This window comes from Aedes albopictus, chromosome 2, assembly GCF_035046485.1.
Source record: "Aedes albopictus strain Foshan chromosome 2, AalbF5, whole genome shotgun sequence".
NCBI classification, from domain to species: domain Eukaryota; kingdom Metazoa; phylum Arthropoda; class Insecta; order Diptera; family Culicidae; genus Aedes; species Aedes albopictus.
The window spans coordinates 460319505-460339524 of NC_085137.1; the positions used below are offsets into that span (position 1 = coordinate 460319505).

The 20020-nt window shown below is 43.4% G+C and overlaps 1 long non-coding RNA gene across 1 annotated transcript; it reads right to left on the reverse strand.

Annotated features, from left to right (window-relative positions):
- Positions 1–19080: 19080 nt before the first annotated feature.
- LOC134287417 (uncharacterized) lies at positions 19081–19633 on the reverse strand. Its single transcript, XR_009997295.1, has 3 exons — positions 19492–19633; positions 19366–19428; positions 19081–19264 (listed from the first exon to the last, which is right to left on the reverse strand). It is a non-coding gene; the product is annotated as an uncharacterized LOC134287417 (long non-coding RNA).
- Between the last annotated feature and the right edge of the window lie 387 nt (positions 19634–20020).

Genomic DNA, 20020 nt, shown 5'->3' on the forward strand with positions numbered 1-20020 from the left:
AATGATGAGGGGATTTTCGTCGAAATCCTGACACAATTTCCATCGAAATCGATTTCCTTTGAAATCCGGAGCGGATTTCTTTTAAAATCCTGAGTGGATTTCCTTCAAAATCCTAAGTGGAATTCCATCGAAATCCTGGGAGGATTTCCTTCGAAATCCTGGGAGGATTTCCTTTGAAATCCTGGAAGGATTTCCGCCGAAATACTGGAAGGATTTCCGTCGAAATACTGGAAGGATTTCCCTCAAAATACAGGAAGGATTTCCCTTAAATTATTGGAAGGATTTCCTTCCAAATCCTGGAAGAATTTCCTTCGAAATCCTGGAAGGATTTCCTTCGAAATCCTGGAAGGATTTCCTTCGAAATCCTGGGAGGATTTCCGCCGAAATACTGGAAGGATTTCCGTCGAAATACTGGAAGGATTTCCCTCATAATACAGGAAGGATTTCCCTTAAATTATTGGAAGGATTTCCTTCCAAATCCTGGAAGAATTTCCTCCGAAATCCTGGAAGGATTTCCTTCGAAATCCTGGAAGGATTTCCTTCGAAATCCTGGAAGGATTTCCTTCGAAATCCTGGAAGGATTTCCTTCGAAATCCTGGAAGGATTTCCTTCGAAATCCTAGAAGGATTTCCATCGAAATCCTGGAAGGATTTCCATCGAAATCCTGGAAGGATTTCCCTCGAAATCCTGGAAGGATTTCCCTCGAAATCCTGGAAGGATTTCCCTCGAAATCCTGGAAGGATTTCCCTCGAAATCCTGGAAGGATTTCCCTCGAAATCCTGGAAGGATTTCCCTCGAAATCCTGGAAGGATTTCCCTCGAAATCCTGGAAGGATTTCCCTCGAAATCCTGGAAGGATTTCCCTCGAAATCCTGGAAGGATTTCCCTCGAAATCCTGGAAGGATTTCCCTCGAAATCCTGGAAGGATTTCCCTCGAAATCCTGGAAGGATTTCCCTCGAAATCCTGGAAGGATTTCCCTCGAAATCCTGGAAGGATTTCCCTCGAAATCCTGGAAGGATTTCCCTCGAAATCCTGGAAGGATTTCCCTCGAAATCCTGGAAGGATTTCCCTCGAAATCCTGGAAGGATTTCCCTCGAAATCCTGGAAGGATTTCCCTCGAAATCCTGGAAGGATTTCCCTCGAAATCCTGGAAGGATTTCCCTCGAAATCCTGGAAGGATTTCCCTCGAAATCCTGGAAGGATTTCCCTCGAAATCCTGGAAGGATTTCCCTCGAAATCCTGGAAGGATTTCCCTCGAAATCCTGGAAGGATTTCCCTCGAAATCCTGGAAGGATTTCCCTCGAAATCCTGGAAGGATTTCCCTCGAAATCCTGGAAGGATTTCCCTCGAAATCCTGGAAGGATTTCCCTCGAAATCCTGAAAGGATTTCCCTCGAAATCCTGGAAGGATTTTCCTCGAAATCCTGGAAGGATTTCCCTCGAAATCCTGGAAGGATTTCCCTCGAAATCCTGGAAGGATTTCCCTCGAAATCCTGGAAGGATTTCCCTCGAAATCCTGGAAGGATTTCCCTCGAAATCCTGGAAGGATTTCCCTCGAAATCCTGGAAGGATTTCCCTCGAAATCCTGGAAGGATTTCCCTCGAAATCCTGGAAGGATTTCCCTCGAAATCCTGGAAGGATTTCCCTCGAAATCCTGGAAGGATTTCCCTCGAAATCCTGGAAGGATTTCCCTCGAAATCCTGAAAGGATTTCCCTCGAAATCCTGAAAGGATTTCCCTCGAAATCCTTGAAGGATTTCCCTCGAAATCATGGAAGGATTTCCCTCGAAATCCTGGAAGGATTTCCCTCGGAATGCTGGAAAGATTTCCCTCGAAATCCTGGAAGGATTTCCCTCCAAATCCTGGAAGGATTTCCCTCGAAATCCTGAAAGGATTTCCCTCGAAATCCTGGAAGGATTTCCCTCGAAATCCTGAAAGGATTTCCCTCGAAATCCTGGAAGGATTTCCCTCGAAATCCTGGAAGGATTTCCCTCGAAATGCTGGAAGGATTTCCCTCGAAATCCTGGAAGAATTTCCCTCGAAATCCTGGAAGGATTTCCCTCGAAATCCTGGAAGGATTTCCCTCGAAATCCTGGAAGGATTTCCCTCGAAATCCTGGAAGGATTTCCCTCGAAATCCTGGAAGGATTTCCCTCGAAATCCTGGAAGGATTTCCCTCGAAATCCTGGAAGGATTTCCCTCGAAATCCTGGAAGGATTTCCCTCGAAATCCTGGAAGGATTTCCCTCGAAATCCTGGAAGGATTTCCCTCGAAATCCTGGAAGGATTTCCCTCGAAATCCTGGAAGGATTTCCCTCGAAATCCTGGAAGGATTTCCCTCGAAATCCTGAAAGGATTTCCCTCGAAATCCTGAAAGGATTTCCCTCGAAATCCTTGAAGGATTTCCCTCGAAATCATGGAAGGATTTCCCTCGAAATCCTGGAAGGATTTCCCTCGAAATGCTGGAAGGATTTCCCTCGAAATCCTGGAAGGATTTCCCTCCAAATCCTGGAAGGATTTCCCTCGAAATCCTGGAAGGATTTCCCTCGAAATCCTGGAAGGATTTCCCTCGAAATCCTGAAAGGATTTCCCTCGAAATCCTGGAAGGATTTCCCTCGAAATCCTGGAAGGATTTCCCTCGAAATGCTGGAAGGATTTCCCTCGAAATCCTGGAAGGATTTCCCTCGAAATCCTGGAAGAATTTCCCTCGAAATCCTGGAAGGATTTCCCTCGAAATCCTGGAAGGATTTCCCTCGAAATCCTGGAAGGATTTCCCTCGAAATCCTGGAAGGATTTCCCTCGAAATCCTGGAAGGATTTCCCTCGAAATCCTGGAAGGATTTCCCTCGAAATCCTGGAAGGATTTCCCTCGAAATCCTGGAAGGATTTCCCTCGAAATCCTGGAAGGATTTCCCTCGAAATCCTGGAAGGATTTCCCTCGAAATCCTGGAAGGATTTCCCTCGAAATCCTGGAAGGATTTCCCTCGAAATCCTGGAAGGATTTCCCTCGAAATCCTGGAAGGATTTCCCTCGAAATCCTGGAAGGATTTCCCTCGAAATCCTGGAAGGATTTCCCTCGAAATCCTGGAAGGATTTCCCTCGAAATCCTGGAAGGATTTCCCTCGAAATCCTGGAAGGATTTCCCTCGAAATCCTGGAAGGATTTCCCTCGAAATCCTGGAAGGATTTCCCTCGAAATCCTGGAAGGATTTCCCTCGAAATCCTGGAAGGATTTCCCTCGAAATCTTGGAAGGATTTCCCTCGAAATCCTGGAAGGATTTCCCTCGAAATCCTGGAAGGATTTCCCTCGAAATCCTGGAAGGATTTCCCTCGAAATCCTGGAAGGATTTCCCTCGAAATCCTGGAAGGATTTCCCTCGAAATCCTGGAAGGATTTCCCTCGAAATCCTGGAAGGATTTCCCTCGAAATCCTGGAAGGATTTCCCTCGAAATCCTGGAAGGATTTCCCTCGAAATCCTGGAAGGATTTCCCTCGAAATCCTGGAAGGATTTCCCTCGAAATCCTGGAAGGATTTCCCTCGAAATCCTGGAAGGATTTCCCTCGAAATCCTGGAAGGATTTCCCTCGAAATCCTGGAAGGATTTCCCTCGAAATCCTGGAAGGATTTCCCTCGAAATCCTGGAAGGATTTCCCTCGAAATCCTGGAAGGATTTCCCTCGAAATCCTGGAAGGATTTCCCTCGAAATCCTGGAAGGATTTCCCTCGAAATCCTGGAAGGATTTCCCTCGAAATCCTGGAAGGATTTCCCTCGAAATCCTGGAAGGATTTCCCTCGAAATCCTGGAAGGATTTCCCTCGAAATCCTGGAAGGATTTCCCTCGAAATCCTGGAAGGATTTCCCTCGAAATCCTGGAAGGATTTCCCTCGAAATCCTGGAAGGATTTCCCTCGAAATCCTGGAAGGATTTCCCTCGAAATCCTGGAAGGATTTCCCTCGAAATCCTGGAAGGATTTCCCTCGAAATCCTGGAAGGATTTCCCTCGAAATCCTGGAAGGATTTCCCTCGAAATCCTGGAAGGATTTCCCTCGAAATCCTGGAAGGATTTCCCTCGAAATCCTGGAAGGATTTCCCTCGAAATCCTGGAAGGATTTCCCTCGAAATCCTGGAAGGATTTCCCTCGAAATCCTGGAAGGATTTCCCTCGAAATCCTGGAAGGATTTCCTTCGAAATCCTGGAAGGATTTCCTTCGAAATCCTGGAAGGATTTCCTTCGAAATCCTGGAAGGATTTCCTTCGAAATCCTGGAAGGATTTCCTTCGAAATCCTGGAAGGATTTCCTTCGAAATCCTGGAAGGATTTCCTTCGAAATCCTGGAAGGATTTCCTTCGAAATCCTGGAAGGATTTCCTTCGAAATCCTGGAAGGATTTCCTTCGAAATCCTGGAAGGATTTCCTTCGAAATCCTGGAAGGATTTCCTTCGAAATCCTGGAAGGATTTCCTTCGAAATCCTGGAAGGATTTCCTTCGAAATCCTGGAAGGATTTCCTTCGAAATCCTGGAAGGATTTCCTTCGAAATCCTGGAAGGATTTCCTTCGAAATCCTGGAAGGATTTCCTTCGAAATCCTGGAAGGATTTCCTTCGAAATCCTGGAAGGATTTCCTTCGAAATCCTGGAAGGATTTCCTTCGAAATCCTGGAAGGATTTCCTTCGAAATCCTGGAAGGATTTCCTTCGAAATCCTGGAAGGATTTCCTTCGAAATCCTGGAAGGATTTCCTTCGAAATCCTGGAAGGATTTCCTTCGAAATCCTGGAAGGATTTCCTTCGAAATCCTGGAAGGATTTCCTTCGAAATCCTGGAAGGATTTCCTTCGAAATCCTGGAAGGATTTCCTTCGAAATCCTGGAAGGATTTCCTTCGAAATCCTGGAAGGATTTCCTTCGAAATCCTGGAAGGATTTCCTTCGAAATCCTGGAAGGATTTCCTTCGAAATCCTGGAAGGATTTCCTTCGAAATCCTGGAAGGATTTCCTTCGAAATCCTGGAAGGATTTCCTTCGAAATCCTGGAAGGATTTCCTTCGAAATCCTGGAAGGATTTCCTTCGAAATCCTGGAAGGATTTCCTTCGAAATCCTGGAAGGATTTCCTTCGAAATCCTGGAAGGATTTCCTTCGAAATCCTGGAAGGATTTCCTTCGAAATCCTGGAAGGATTTCCTTCGAAATCCTGGAAGGATTTCCTTCGAAATCCTGGAAGGATTTCCTTCGAAATCCTGGAAGGATTTCCTTCGAAATCCTGGAAGGATTTCCTTCGAAATCCTGGAAGGATTTCCTTCGAAATCCTGGAAGGATTTCCTTCGAAATCCTGAAAGGATTTTCCTCGAAATCCTGGAAGGATTTCCTTCGAAATCCTGAAAGGATTTTCCTCGAAATCCTGGAAGGATTTCCTTCGAAATCCTGGAAGGATTTCCCTCGAAATCCTGGAAGGATTTCCCTCGAAATCCTGGAAGGATTTCCCTCGAAATCCTGGAAGGATTTCCTTCGAAATCCTGGAAGGATTTCCTTCGAAATCCTGGAAGGATTTCCTTCGAAATCCTGGAAGGATTTCCTTCGAAATCCTGGAAGGATTTCCTTCGAAATCCTGGAAGGATTTCCTTCGAAATCCTGGAAGGATTTCCTTCGAAATCCTGGAAGGATTTCCTTCGAAATCCTGGAAGGATTTCCCTCGAAATCCTGGAAGGATTTCCCTCGAAATCCTGGAAGGATTTCCCTCGAAATCCTGGAAGGATTTCCCTCGAAATCCTGGAAGGATTTCCCTCGAAATCCTGGAAGGATTTCCCTCGAAATCCTGGAAGGATTTCCCTCGAAATCCTGGAAGGATTTCCCTCGAAATCCTGGAAGGATTTCCCTCGAAATCCTGGAAGGATTTCCCTCGAAATCCTGGAAGGATTTCCCTCGAAATCCTGGAAGGATTTCCCTCGAAATCCTGGAAGGATTTCCCTCGAAATCCTGGAAGGATTTCCCTCGAAATCCTGGAAGGATTTCCCTCGAAATCCTGGAAGGATTTCTCTCGAAATCCTGGAAGGATTTCCCTCGAAATCCTGGAAGGATTTCCCTCGAAATCCTGGAAGGATTTCCCTCGAAATCCTGGAAGGATTTCCCTCGAAATCCTGGAAGGATTTCCCTCGAAATCCTGGAAGGATTTCCCTCGAAATCCTGGAAGGATTTCCCTCGAAATCCTGGAAGGATTTCCCTCGAAATCCTGGAAGGATTTCCCTCGAAATCCTGGAAGGATTTCCCTCGAAATCCTGGAAGGATTTCCCTCGAAATCCTGGAAGGATTTCCCTCGAAATCCTGGAAGGATTTCCCTCGAAATCCTGGAAGGATTTCCCTCGAAATCCTGGAAGGATTTCCCTCGAAATCCTGGAAGGATTTCCCTCGAAATCCTGGAAGGATTTCCCTCGAAATCCTGGAAGGATTTCCCTCGAAATCCTGGAAGGATTTCCCTCGAAATCCTGGAAGGATTTCCCTCGAAATCCTGGAAGGATTTCCCTCGAAATCCTGGAAGGATTTCCCTCGAAATCCTGGAAGGATTTCCCTCGAAATCCTGGAAGGATTTCCCTCGAAATCCTGGAAGGATTTCCCTCGAAATCCTGAAAGGATTTCCCTCGAAATCCTGGAAGGATTTCCCTCGAAATCCTGGAAGGATTTCCCTCGAAATCCTGGAAGGATTTCCCTCTAAATCCTAGAAGGGTTTCCCTCGAAATCCTAGAAGGGTTTCCCTCGAAATCCTGGAAGGATTTCCCTCGAAATCCTGGAGGGATTTCCCTCGAAATCCTGTAGGGATTTCCCTCGAAATCCTGGAAGGATTTCCCTCGAAATCCTGGAGGGATTTCCCTCGAAATCCTGGAGGGATTTCCCTCGAAATCCTGGAGGGATTTTCCTCGAAATCCTGGAGGGATTTCCCTCGAAATCCTGGAGGGATTTCCCTCGAAATCCTGGAGGGATTTCCCTCGAAATCTTGGAGGGATTTCCCTCGAAATCCTGGAGGGATTTCCCTCGAAATCCTGGCGGGATTTCCCTCGAAATCATGGAGGGATTTCCCTCGAAATCCTGGAGTGATTTCCCTCGAAATCCTGGAGGGATTTCCCTCGAAATCCTGGAGGGATTTCCCTCGAAATCCTGGAGGGATTTCCCTCGAAATCCTGGAGGGATTTCCCTCGAAATCCTGGAGGGATTTCCCTCGAAATCCTGGAGGGATTTCCCTCGAAATCCTGGAGGGATTTCCCTCGAAATCCTGGAGGGATTTCCCTCGAAATCCTGGAGGGATTTCCCTCGAAATCCTGGAGGGATTTCCCTCGAAATCCTGGAGGGATTTCCCTCGAAATCCTTGAGGGATTTCCTTCGAAATCCTGGAGGGATTTCCCTCGAAATCCTGGAGGGATTTCCCTCGAAATCCTGGAGGGATTTCCCTCGAAATCCTGGAGGGATTTCCCTCGAAATCCTGGAAGGATTTCCCTCGAAATCCTGGAAGGATTTCCCTCGAAATCCTGGAAGGATTTCCCTCGAAATCCTGGAAGGATTTCCCTCGAAATCCTGGAAGGATTTCCCTCGAAATCCTGGAAGGATTTCCCTCGAAATCCTGGAAGGATTTCCCTCGAAATCCTGGAAGGATTTCCTTCGAAATCCTGGAAGGATTTCCCTCGAAATCCTGGAAGGATTTCCCTCGAAATCCTGGAAGGATTTCCCTCGAAATCCTGGAGGGATTTCCCTCGAAATCCTGGAAGGATTTCCCTCGAAATCCTGGAAGGATTTCCCTCGAAATCCTGGAGGGATTTCCCTCGAAATCCTGGAGGGATTTCCCTCGAAATCCTGGAGGGATTTCCCTCGAAATCCTGGAGGGATTTCCCTCGAAATCCTGGAGGGATTTCCCTCGAAATCCTGGAGAGATTTCCCTCGAAATCCTGGAGGGATTTCCCTCGAAATCCTGGAGGGATTTCCCTCGAAATCCTGGAGGGATTTCCCTCGAAATCCTGGAGGGATTTCCCTCGAAATCCTGGAAGGATTTCCCTCGAAATCCTGGAAGGATTTACCTCGAAATCCTGGAAGGATTTACCTCGAAATCCTGGAAGGATTTACCTCGAAGTCCTGGAAGGATTTCCCTCGAAATCCTGGAAGGATTTCCCTCGAAATCCTGGAAGGATTTCCCTCGAAATCCTGGAAGGATTTCCCTCGAAATCCTGGAAGGATTTCCCTCGAAATCCTGGAAGGATTTCCCTCGAAATCCTGGAAGGATTTCCCTCGAAATCCTGGAAGGATTTCCCTCGAAATCCTGGAAGGATTTCCCTCGAAATCCTGGAAGGATTTCCCTCGAAATCCTGGAAGGATTTCCCTCGAAATCCTGGAAGGATTTCCCTCGAATTCCTGGAAGGATTTCCATCGAAATCCTGGAAGGATTTCCCTCGAAATCCTGGAAGGATTTCCCTCGAAATCCTGAAAGGATTTCCCTCGAAATCCTGGAAGGATTTCCCTCGAAATCCTGGAAGGATTTCCCTCGAAATCCTGGAAGGATTTCCCTCGAAATCCTGGAAGGATTTCCCTCGAAATCCTGGAAGGATTTCCCTCGAAATCCTGGAAGGATTTCCCTCGAAATCCTGGAAGGATTTCCCTCGAAATCCTGGAAGGATTTCCCTCGAAATCCTGGAAGGATTTCCCTCGAAATCCTGGAAGGATTTCCCTCGAAATCCTGGAAGGATTTCCCTCGAAATCTGGAAGGATTTCCCTCGAATCCTGGAAGGATTTCCCTCGAAATCCTGGAAGGATTTCCCTCGAAATCCTGGAAGGATTTCCCTCGAAATCCTGGAAGGATTTCCCTCGAAATCCTGGAAGGATTTCCCTCGAAATCCTGGAAGGATTTCCCTCGAAATCCTGGAAGGATTTCCCTCGAAATCCTGGAAGGATTTCCCTCGAAATCCTGGAAGGATTTCCCTCGAAATCCTGGAAGGATTTCCCTCGAAATCCTGGAAGGATTTCCCTCGAAATCCTGGAAGGATTTCCCTCGAAATCCTGGAAGGATTTCCCTCGAAATCCTGGAAGGATTTCCCTCGAAATCCTGGAAGGATTTCCCTCGAAATCCTGGAAGGATTTCCCTCGAAATCCTGGAACGATTTCCCTCGAAATCCTGGAAGGATTTCCCTCGAAATCCTGGAAGGATTTCCCTCGAAATCCTGGAAGGATTTCCCTCGAAATCCTGGAAGGATTTCCCTCGAAATCCTGGAAGGATTTCCCTCGAAATCCTGGAAGGATTTCCCTCGAAATCCTGGAAGGATTTCCCTCGAAATCCTGGAAGGATTTCCCTCGAAATCCTGGAAGGATTTCCCTCGAAATCCTGGAAGGATTTCCCTCGAAATCCTGGAAGGATTTCCCTCGAAATCCTGGAAGGATTTCCCTCGAAATCCTGGAAGGATTTCCTTCGAAATCCTGGAAGGATTTCCCTCGAAATCCTGGAAGGATTTCCCTCGAAATCCTGGAAGGATTTCCCTCGAAATCCTGGAAGGATTTCCCTCGAAATCCTGGAAGGATTTCCCTCGAAATCCTGGAAGGATTTCCCTCGAAATCCTGGAAGGATTTCCCTCAAAATCCTGGAAGGATTTCCCTCGAAATCCTGGAAGGATTTTTTAGAAGATAGAAGATAGAAGATAGAAGATAGAAGATAGAAGATAGAAGATAGAAGATAGAAGATAGAAGATAGAAGATAGAAGATAGAAGATAGAAGATAGAAGATAGAAGATAGAAGATAGAAGATAGAAGATAGAAGATAGAAGATAGAAGATAGAAGATAGAAGATAGAAGATAGAAGATAGAAGATAGAAGATAGAAGATAGAAGATAGAAGATAGAAGATAGAAGATAGAAGATAGAAGATAGAAGATAGAAGATAGAAGATAGAAGATAGAAGATAGAAGATAGAAGATAGAAGATAGAAGATAGAAGATAGAGGATAGAGGATAGAAGATAGAAGATAGAAGATAGAAGATAGAAGATAGAAGATAGAAGATAGAAGATAGAAGATAGAAGATAGAAGATAGAAGATAGAAGATAGAAGATAGAAGATAGAAGATAGAAGATAGAAGATAGAAGATAGAAGATAGAAGATAGAAGATAGAAGATAGAAGATAGAAGATAGAAGATAGAAGATAGAAGATAGAAGATAGAAGATAGAAGATAGAAGATAGAAGATAGAAGATAGAAGATAGAAGATAGAAGATAGAAGATAGAAGATAGAAGATAGAAGATAGAAGATAGAAGATAGAAGATAGAAGATAGAAGATAGAAGATAGAAGATAGAAGATAGAAGATAGAAGATAGAAGATAGAAGATAGAAGATAGAAGATAGAAGATAGAAGATAGAAGATAGAAGATAGAAGATAGAAGATAGAAGATAGAAGATAGAAGATAGAAGATAGAAGATAGAAGATAGAAGATAGAAGATAGAAGATAGAAGATAGAAGATAGAAGATAGAAGATAGAAGATAGAAGATAGAAGATAGAAGATAGAAGATAGAAGATAGAAGATAGAAGATAGAAGATAGAAGATAGAAGATAGAAGATAGAAGATAGAAGATAGAAGATAGAAGATAGAAGATAGAAGATAGAAGATAGAAGATAGAAGATAGAAGATAGAAGATAGAAGATAGAAGATAGAAGATAGAAGATAGAAGATAGAAGATAGAAGATAGAAGATAGAAGATAGAAGATAGAAGATAGAAGATAGAAGATAGAAGATAGAAGATAGAAGATAGAAGATAGAAGATAGAAGATAGAAGATAGAAGATAGAAGATGGAAGATAGAATCTTTAGGATGTAAAATTTTTTATGATCATATGTCATGTAGTTATTCCAAGCTTCTTTGCAAATGCTTTGAAAATGGGAAAAATATTGAGAAAAGTTTAATCGGCAACGCTGGTCTCCAGCCCGATGACCACATATAGCAAATAGTTTTGCCCATTCGGTTTGCCTCCTCAGGCGTGTGCGACCTGAGTAAACCATAGGCACTGTTGCCTGTGCATTAAAATTGTTGGTCATTTGCATTTTCGTGGAACCATCCTATGGTGGTTTTAACATCGTGTTGATCTTGTTTTATATAGCCTGTATGTCGAAGAAATTAGTTTATTTTCAGTAACATTTCATAACCAGCAACACTTCTACGCTGGAGTGTATTAAAGGCCGTCCCTCTCCACTTCTCAAACAAGGCTCCGGCATTTATAGATGACCGAACCGGTAGAACGCCTAGTCCAACATGACCGCCGTGTCACGCTGATGAATGTACACCGTCAGCTGTCGTTTGTCGTCCGTCCTGGCCTCAATCTCGAACCCGCTGGCTGGCGCTGGCTGACTAGCTGGCTAGCTGGGTTGTGGAACGGGTGGAAGCTGCTCACAAAGCACACGTTGATTGTGATGAAGCTGATGTGGTAATGCTCTCCCGGATGGATCAACTGGACCCGGCCACCAACGAAATGTTAGAAGTGAATGGGCGCAGCACTAACAGTACCTCCAACAGCATCACCACCACCAGAGCACTTGAATTGGGAAGGGACGCCGTCAGTTGTTGCAGTTTGAAATATCATGTGAAATAGAGAAATGGTTGCGTCCACATGAATGAATGAATTAAATAATTCATTAAACAGCCTGCATGGGACATTTGTACACTTGCCGGTCAGAGGTTTAGGGCTGCATTGGAGTTGTCGAAACATACACACACGTAGTTAGTTCTGGAACCTACGGTGGCTGTAAACCAACCGAACAATTTGCCCGATGCAACGGGGACCGATTAGGGCGTCAATTTCTGTCGAACAAGATCAGCATCTACTGCTTGTAATGGAGTGTGCTGCGCTTAAACATACCTACTTGGCTGGCTGTTCAGTTGTGTAAAAGCGAACATAATGAGATCAGGATAGCTCAGTGACGGATGATAAAGGTGTTGAGTCAAATTCTGCGCATTGTGCGATAGTTTGGGGCGAAAGCCATTAATTTAATTACGAAGCCTCAAATTGAGTTTCCATTACCCTTCACTGTTCTTCTAACAATTCAGAAACTATGCTTATTACACAGTGCGTTTATGACCCTCTGGCTGCCATGGACGAGTCGACAACCATGGAGGAGCGTTCAAGTTCGTACCTCATGCTTCCACGGGTCAGCCGTTTGTCATCGATCACCACCAGCTAAGAGTAGTGTGCATAAATTGCTGGTAGTGGAGTCTGGGTTGGATACTGTTGCCTTTCTGGCTTCAGCTAGATTCAGGAAGTACGTCCCGAGCGTCTGCTCAACAAGGAGGTGATAATTGTTATCTGTAGTAAGTTGTTATTTCGGATAAGCCACTTCTTTAACGGTCGAAATTACGTATAATTAACGTCCCGGTTTATTCACGTCTTTTCACTGCTATCTCACAAATAAATGTTCCCTTCCTCTCCCTTTCGCCTACCCTCTTCACAGGTATCAGGTATCAGAAGGTCGGCTCCAGAGGCACATTATCCTCCATTCGGGACATTTGTGCCATCGCCATACATATAAGCCTATTTCATCATTTACCTGAGGGAGAATGGGACAAGGGATGGGAATTAAGAAAGGGAAAGATGATGAAATAGGAAGGGGTGCCCTAGAAGAAGGAATGAACGCATAAGCACGGGAATCAACGCAAAAACGGGGTTGATCAGTGCATTGAAAAGGACACTGTAATACGTATAAGCGTAAAGAGAGCCTATAGCTCATTGGAGGTAGTTTGTGACGTCATGCGATTTTCAATATGACATAGAAAGGCACGTCATCGAAAGCATCCTCAATATTCAAGAAATCACCCAAGCAAAAACTACGTTTGAGCGAGTGCTTTCTTGAAAACGTATACAACTTTGTTTAAAAGAGTTATTTTGGACATCCCAAATTGGGAGGCATGTGAGTTCACATGAACAGGCATGTTAGCCAGACGAACATCACACATGGATAATCTCACATGGTCACCGTAACCAACATAACTCATGAACCGTTCAAATTGAAAAAAAAAACATAAAAAAATTAATTGCACTGTTTTTGTGACTTCTTCTACGGTTAGTATAGGCAATGGCAAATGGATGTTAAACGACGGCATGGTTTCTATCAGGTCAGGAGAGTTCGGTGGAGATACAACATTGTAAACCGATTTGAAAGAATCAACGAGAAGCTCAACTGATCCTTTGGTGTCATGGCTTTTTGTATCGCCAAGAGACATTTCTGAAGAAATGAGCTCCGAGTCTTTCAACGTTTGAAGAAATGCCAAAAGGACGAGGGATCGGTCTTGACCACATCTTCAATTCGGTTGATGTACTCACGGAGAGCAGACGTCACATTTTCGTTGTATTCAGCCTCGAGGTTTCGTAGATGAAACTTGTTTTGTTTTGGTAAGTACGATGGCGATGTAAACGACGGCAAGCCCTGCGAAGGATTTTCTTTAATGTTGATGCTCAGCACTCCACCAAGGCTGGCTGTTCGAGTGGTGCAAATTAGGTCTGTGAAGAGGAGTGTGTCAGCTAATAGTTCCGAACACCAGATCGTAGAAAATGGCAGCTGCTTCGTTGACATTTGCTCCGTCAAGTAAATCGTTCCAATCCAGCAAACGTAGATCCTCACTAAGTGCCTCAGTCTGAAGTATAATAGATATTATTATAAACCTTTGGGATATTCAGGGTAGCCCAAACTGTTCCATAATGAAGTCTTTCAAGTCTACAAGAATAACTTTATGTGTTTTCGAAATAACTAATAGCATTGCATAATCTGCTGGGATCCGTGAAGTTCTTGAAATATCAAATGTCATTAAGAAACACTAAATGAATATTCCAGGTCGGCTAAACTACCTTGGAGTTCAGAACTCCAGGTGTACACTCGTAACAGAAGCCATATCTGCTATACTGAGCAATGTTGCATAATCAACCGCAATTACTGGACCCACATGAAAGTCTACTTAACCTTTTAGACATTTAGAGTCGTTTAAACTGAACTGAAGTTTATCTCTTGTCATTACCAGTGAATAACTATTCTCATAATGAACTGTAATCTGTAAACCCCCTGGCATTTCATGGGTCATTCCAAGATACTTTTGAGATAATCCAGGTCAACCAAACTAAGGAGTATCAAGCCAGAGCCTTGCTTGATTCGGGAAGTGAATGCTGCTTCGTGTCTGTGCAATTAGTACGACAGATGGGTACTCGTCGCCAACAGGTGAGCTTACCTATTGCTGGAATTGGTGAAGCGTCGACGGAAGTACGAAATAAGGTTAAATTGAGCGTCAAGTCCCGGATTACCAACTATTCCAAGGCAGTGGAACTATGTGTTCTCCCAAAGGTCACCGTGGATCTACCATCGAGCCCAATTGACGTTTCAAATTGGCCTCTACCGACTGGCATTCACCTAGCAGATCCATCATTTTACGTCTCTTCTCCAATTGACGTAGTCATTGGCGCAGAAATTTTCTTTGACCTTTTCAAGGTAGATGGTCGAATCTCGCTTGGAGACTGTTTACCGAGTTTAATTAACTCTGCTCTCGGCTGGGTAGTCAGTGGAAGAACATCCGACACGCAAGCAAACCTACCTGCTGTTTGTAACATGGCCACTTCCAACTGCCATACAAAGGGATTCAGTTTATCTCAACATCATCAGTACTCCAACTCAAGGACTTTTCGACATCAATGCTGATCCTACGCTCCAACCTTGGTGATTACTACTAAACTACAAGGGTTCAGGTAAGGACCTTTCCAATAATTCTACTTTTTCGTACCTGGCTACCGGATCTTAATTCATTACATGTTTGTCCATCGACGTTGCCACGGAAATTCATCGAGAGGAAGCCAACGAAGAACATCAACCCAAAGCTACAAGAGAGCATAAATATTCAGAAATAGTTATTTCAGCGGGGGCCGGTATGTTCGATCACAGTGGCACTCAACTGTGAAACTCAATAATCTTTGTGAGGCACTCCCGCTTTCACATCGCCATCGTCAATTATCGACAGTGCAATTCGATCCACCAAGCTGAACCCCAGCGCTATTCGAACAGATGTTATCAGGCCAAATTTGAGCAATTTTAATGTATCTATTGCAGAGTTATAGTCGTATTTCTGTGTCCCGATTATTGCGGATACAGGCTTTAGCTTTTGCCACTACGTTAAATAGTGTTACATAATCAACTGTATTTACCAAAGTAGTTCGAGGAACAACAAGCGTTGTTATATATGTTTGGGATATTATGGGTCTTCTTTACTGTTATAGAGCTTAGTTGATAAAAACAACCACTGGTGATTTCTTTTTAAATAGTAACGTAACGCAACCAAATATGATCCATGAACCTGTCAAGGGTCATTCCATGATAGTGATAGTGATTTGTGACAATTTAGGTAATGATCCAATCTTTAATGATGTACACAACTTTATATCTACACTTGCCAGACCCGTGCATAGAAAAGGTGACAAGCGAGGGGTTTTCCTAATTTTGACATGGGACATCGATAATGGGAGGGGTTTTACCCCCAGAACCCCTTACTTGTTCATGGGCTTGACATTTGCGATGCTAGCCTGCTGCATTGAATAATGATACGCAATGAATCATCTATCTATATATATAAAAATGAGTTTGATGTCCCTTTGAGGCAACAAAACTCAAGAACGGGTGGACCGATCAGCATGAGTCTTGCATGGTTCGGTTCGTATTCGTGGTGGCTGTGTTTATATGTACAAAAAATTACGAAAATCAACTAGAAAAGTAACAAAATTGATAAAGTACTGATTTTTCATGAACTGGGAAGAAAATCAACATGATTGAAATCAAACCAATCTAGAGTGCGGTGCTTAAATTAGCTCAAAAGCTGTCAAACTACCACAAGATTGGCAAGACAGAGTTTGCCGGGCCAGCTAGTATTTACTAAAATTCTTCAAACACTAGTTGTACAAACTTTTATGAAACATATTTTTTTGAAATCTGAAAAAGTTACGTTGCCTAAATATAGTCTAACCGACCCAAATCCGTGAACTTCTGTGAAACTCAGAGCCATTCCAAAATACCTTTGAGATATTTAAGGATTACTAAACTTCTCTACAACCAAGGACTTCCAGTTAACATTTGTATCATTTTTTTCCCGCTATATGGAGTAACCCTACACATAGGCGCCAACTTAGGGGGGGCAAGCATGGTTTTGCCCCCCCCCCAATATTTGACGATTTTTAATGATTTTTCGATTTTCCCATACAAAAAAATCAGAAAAACCAGGCTTGCCCCCCCCCCCAATAATTTGACCAAGTTGGCGCGTCTGACCCTACGTAATCAATTATGTTCACTGAAAAGTTGAGGGTCACAAGGCCTTCTTAGAAATTTTAGGTATTCTGGGTTATCCTAAGTGTTCTGGAGCTCAGTTCTTAAAAATCTATGGCTATGGCAGTAGTATCTCAGACACGAGCACGAGACCTGGACTCGAGAAGGACATGCAAGCACTCAAAGCGTACGAGCGTGGGGTGCTTGGGACCATCTTTGGCAGTGTGCAGGAGTACGGTGTGTGGTGTCGAAAAATGAACCACGAGTTCGCAGTACTCTACGACGAACCTAGCATACGGAAGGTGGTAAAAGTTGGAAGGATACGATGAGCGGTGATCAAAACCAATGAAAGATCAAATAGTTTGGTAAAGAAAACGTGACAGAAGCACAATGTTTTTCGTGAACACCGTGAAAAGGAAGTACGGAATACAAGTAAGCAGCTGGGCGAAATAACTGCTGAAAACGGCTATTAAGATGGCGAAAGCAAAAAACCGATTGAAGTTTATGCTCCACTGTCGAAGATTCAAGCTAATTCCAAATTGCTTAAACCCGCGCTTCCCAAACTCGGTTTTCGCGGCGCCCCAACGTGTCGCAGGCTGGCTTTTTCTGCTCGTTTTAGCGAGCCTGCAAGAGACTGGTGCGCCGCGAAAACAGAGTTTGGGAAGCGCGGGCTTAAACTACAAGCTAAGCATAAACCTTGTGAATTCCGTGTCCGTGGACAGATTGAACAAGCTAGTCCACAAACAGAAAATCAAATTGACAATTCAGGACACGAAAAGAAAGTTACATCGAAGACGTTACAAGAAAGCCAAACAGCACCTGAAGAGGAAGGTTGAAGAGACGACGAGCGCTGAAGACTGGCAATACGTCATGCAAATGGTGAAAAAAAGCACAAAAAACGAATTCAACAAGTCGAAATCGGTGGAGACAAGAAAGCTAGAAGCGTTAAAGATGGAGAAAGTTCGGAATCAACATCGGAATCGCGAATGGATCGAGAACACGACAGGGGAAGAATTACCACCGGACTTCGTGAAGAGAACCTTGCTTCTCGGGCCCAATTTCAACATCCAAAACAGAAAGAACATCCCGTACGTGAGGTTCGTTGCCGATGTGGAAACAGCGATGAAGAGGAAACCCGAAGCGGAAGAAATCAGAGGCGAAGTGTCAACGATCATGTCAAACTACATAAACTACCAACGACAACCAAAGACGAAGGAGAACGAATGGATGCTCAAGGAGATGATAAGGACCCGAAAGTTCCTGAACGAACATCCCGATCTGTACGTAACGCGTGCAGACAAAGGCAACAAAACTGTGGTACTACAGGGGATAGACAAAATGATCGGGACAGGCAAAATTATCACTTTGCAACAAATGTTCAATTAGCTGTAACTTTTCGAAAACTGCATCAAATATTCTCAAATTTTCACTGTAAGTTGATCAACTAGTTGTGCATCAGTGGACAAAATTTTGAAAAGATCGGGCTATTCTGCACGAAGTTATAAGCATTTTAGAAAAAGGTAGAAGTTATAAGCATTTTAGAAAAAGGTAGAAGTATTTGATAGCCAACTTTGAGCTGTTATATCTCCGGATTCAATAAACCGAATGCAATGAAATTTTGTCCATTTATGACTTATACAATGAACTCTGAAAAACGTTTGACAAAACTTTAAATTATTAACATGAGAAAAAGTTACAGTGATTTAATTAATTTTATGATTTTTTTGTAAATTGGTATATTTTTAATATGCATCCCATTACTTTTTCATTGAATTGCCGTCTATGTGGTTACTTTCTTTCAAAACATATCGGTATTCAAGACAATCAGAGGGAATTTAAATGAACTATAATTGGCATCTTGAATTTTGAAACGATGTTGAAATTTAAGAGAATTTGGTGTTTTATTAGAAAAATAATCTAATCGTTATAATTTTCTTCCGTGTTAAGAATTTTAAGTTATGTCAAAAGTATTACAAAGCTCATTATATAAGTCATAAATGGTCAAAATTTCATTGCATTCGGTTCATTGAATCCGGAGATATAACAGCTCAAAGTTGGCTATCGGATAATTATACCTTTTTTTAGAATCTTTATAACTTCGTGCAGAAGAGTTCGATCTTTTCCAAATTTTGTCCACTGATACACAAATACTTGATCAACTTACAGTGAAAATTTGAGAATATTTGATGCACTTTTCGAAAAGTTACAGCTATTTGAATTTTTTTTGGGCAGGGAAAATTTTGCCTGTCCCGATCATTTTGTCTATCCCCTGTAGCTGCTTCGGAATACCGGCACCGGCGGAGAAAATGGCACAAATGGTGAGTGACACGAACACGTACAAACCGCTGAACGAAAACCCTACAAATCGTACCTTGAGGAAACTCAACACGATCATCGAGAAATGGTGGAAAGATGGTCACATTGAGACTCAAACGAAAAACAGACTCAAGGTTTACAATTGTCACCCACCAAGAATCTATGGATTGCCAAACATTCACAAACCGAGCAGACCTCTCCGCCCGGTCGTATCAACCATAGGCACTGCAACGTACCGTATGGCACAGTTCCTAGCAAAAATCTTGGGAAACGTCGTGGGTAAAACGCAGTACCATGCAATAGCTTCGAATTTGCAACTGAAATTTCGCACGTGACCATCCCGGATGGTTGCATCATGTACTCGCTGGACGAAGTTTCTCTCTACACCAACGTTCCTGTCGAAAAAGTTTATCAATTAGTAGAAGAAAATGGGAAGAGATACAGGAATACACCACCATTCCATGGGACAGCTTCAAACATGCCATGTGTTCCCGATCGTCAGAACAAACACCGTTTTGTAGTTGCCAAATTAGCAGCTTCAAAGCTGTAGTATATTAAATTCATTATTAGTAATATAACAGTCACAGTATACAATATCAACTTACATTTTCAGTGTTGTTGTTCGGATTATTCGTTAGCTTCTGTCCCTAACTGTTCCACCGTAGAAAAACTGTTCTGTATGCGCAAATAACATAGTAATTGTTTCAACTTATTCACACGTTTCTTTAAGGTTATAATCAGTAAAACAATGGATTCACATTTCAATGCAGTTATACCTTAATTCACAATTCTGGTCACCACTTACTGCGTGGTAAATTTCTCAAATCCTACTGCGGTTTCTGAATAAACAATTAAGGTGGATGAGTATAACAAATACAATTTCACTGTCACTGATCACTTACTTTCTGTATGATAATCTATCTAATCCACTGAATTATTCGTGATAATGTATTAACTATTTCTTCGGCCTCAAAGGCATTTACAAACTGCTGACTCACAATCTGTTTTCGTTTTTCACTGACGTCGTGCATTTCGTTCTGTCTGACGTCGATGTCGATCTGTCATTTAATTCGGCGGATCCGCTTAGTCGCGAGGGAGCCGACAGTGGTTTCACCTCCGTTTCGCGGTGAACAGTGTTGCCGGTAAGGGGCTGTCCATAAACCACGTGGTCATGAGGGGGGGGGGGGGGGGTTCGGCCAATCATCATTTTGTATGGACAAATAAAATTGTTTGTATGGACTAATGACCACGCGGGGGGGGGGGGGGGGGGGGGTGGGGGTTGAAAAGTCCAAAAAAAATGACCACGTGGTTTATGGACAGCCCCTAACACCATGAAAACTGTCCTAGAAGCATCGTTTTTTCCAATATGAGGGGAAATTCTAGTGCCAAACAACAGGGGTCCCCATGGGATCCCCACTTTCACCGGTAGTG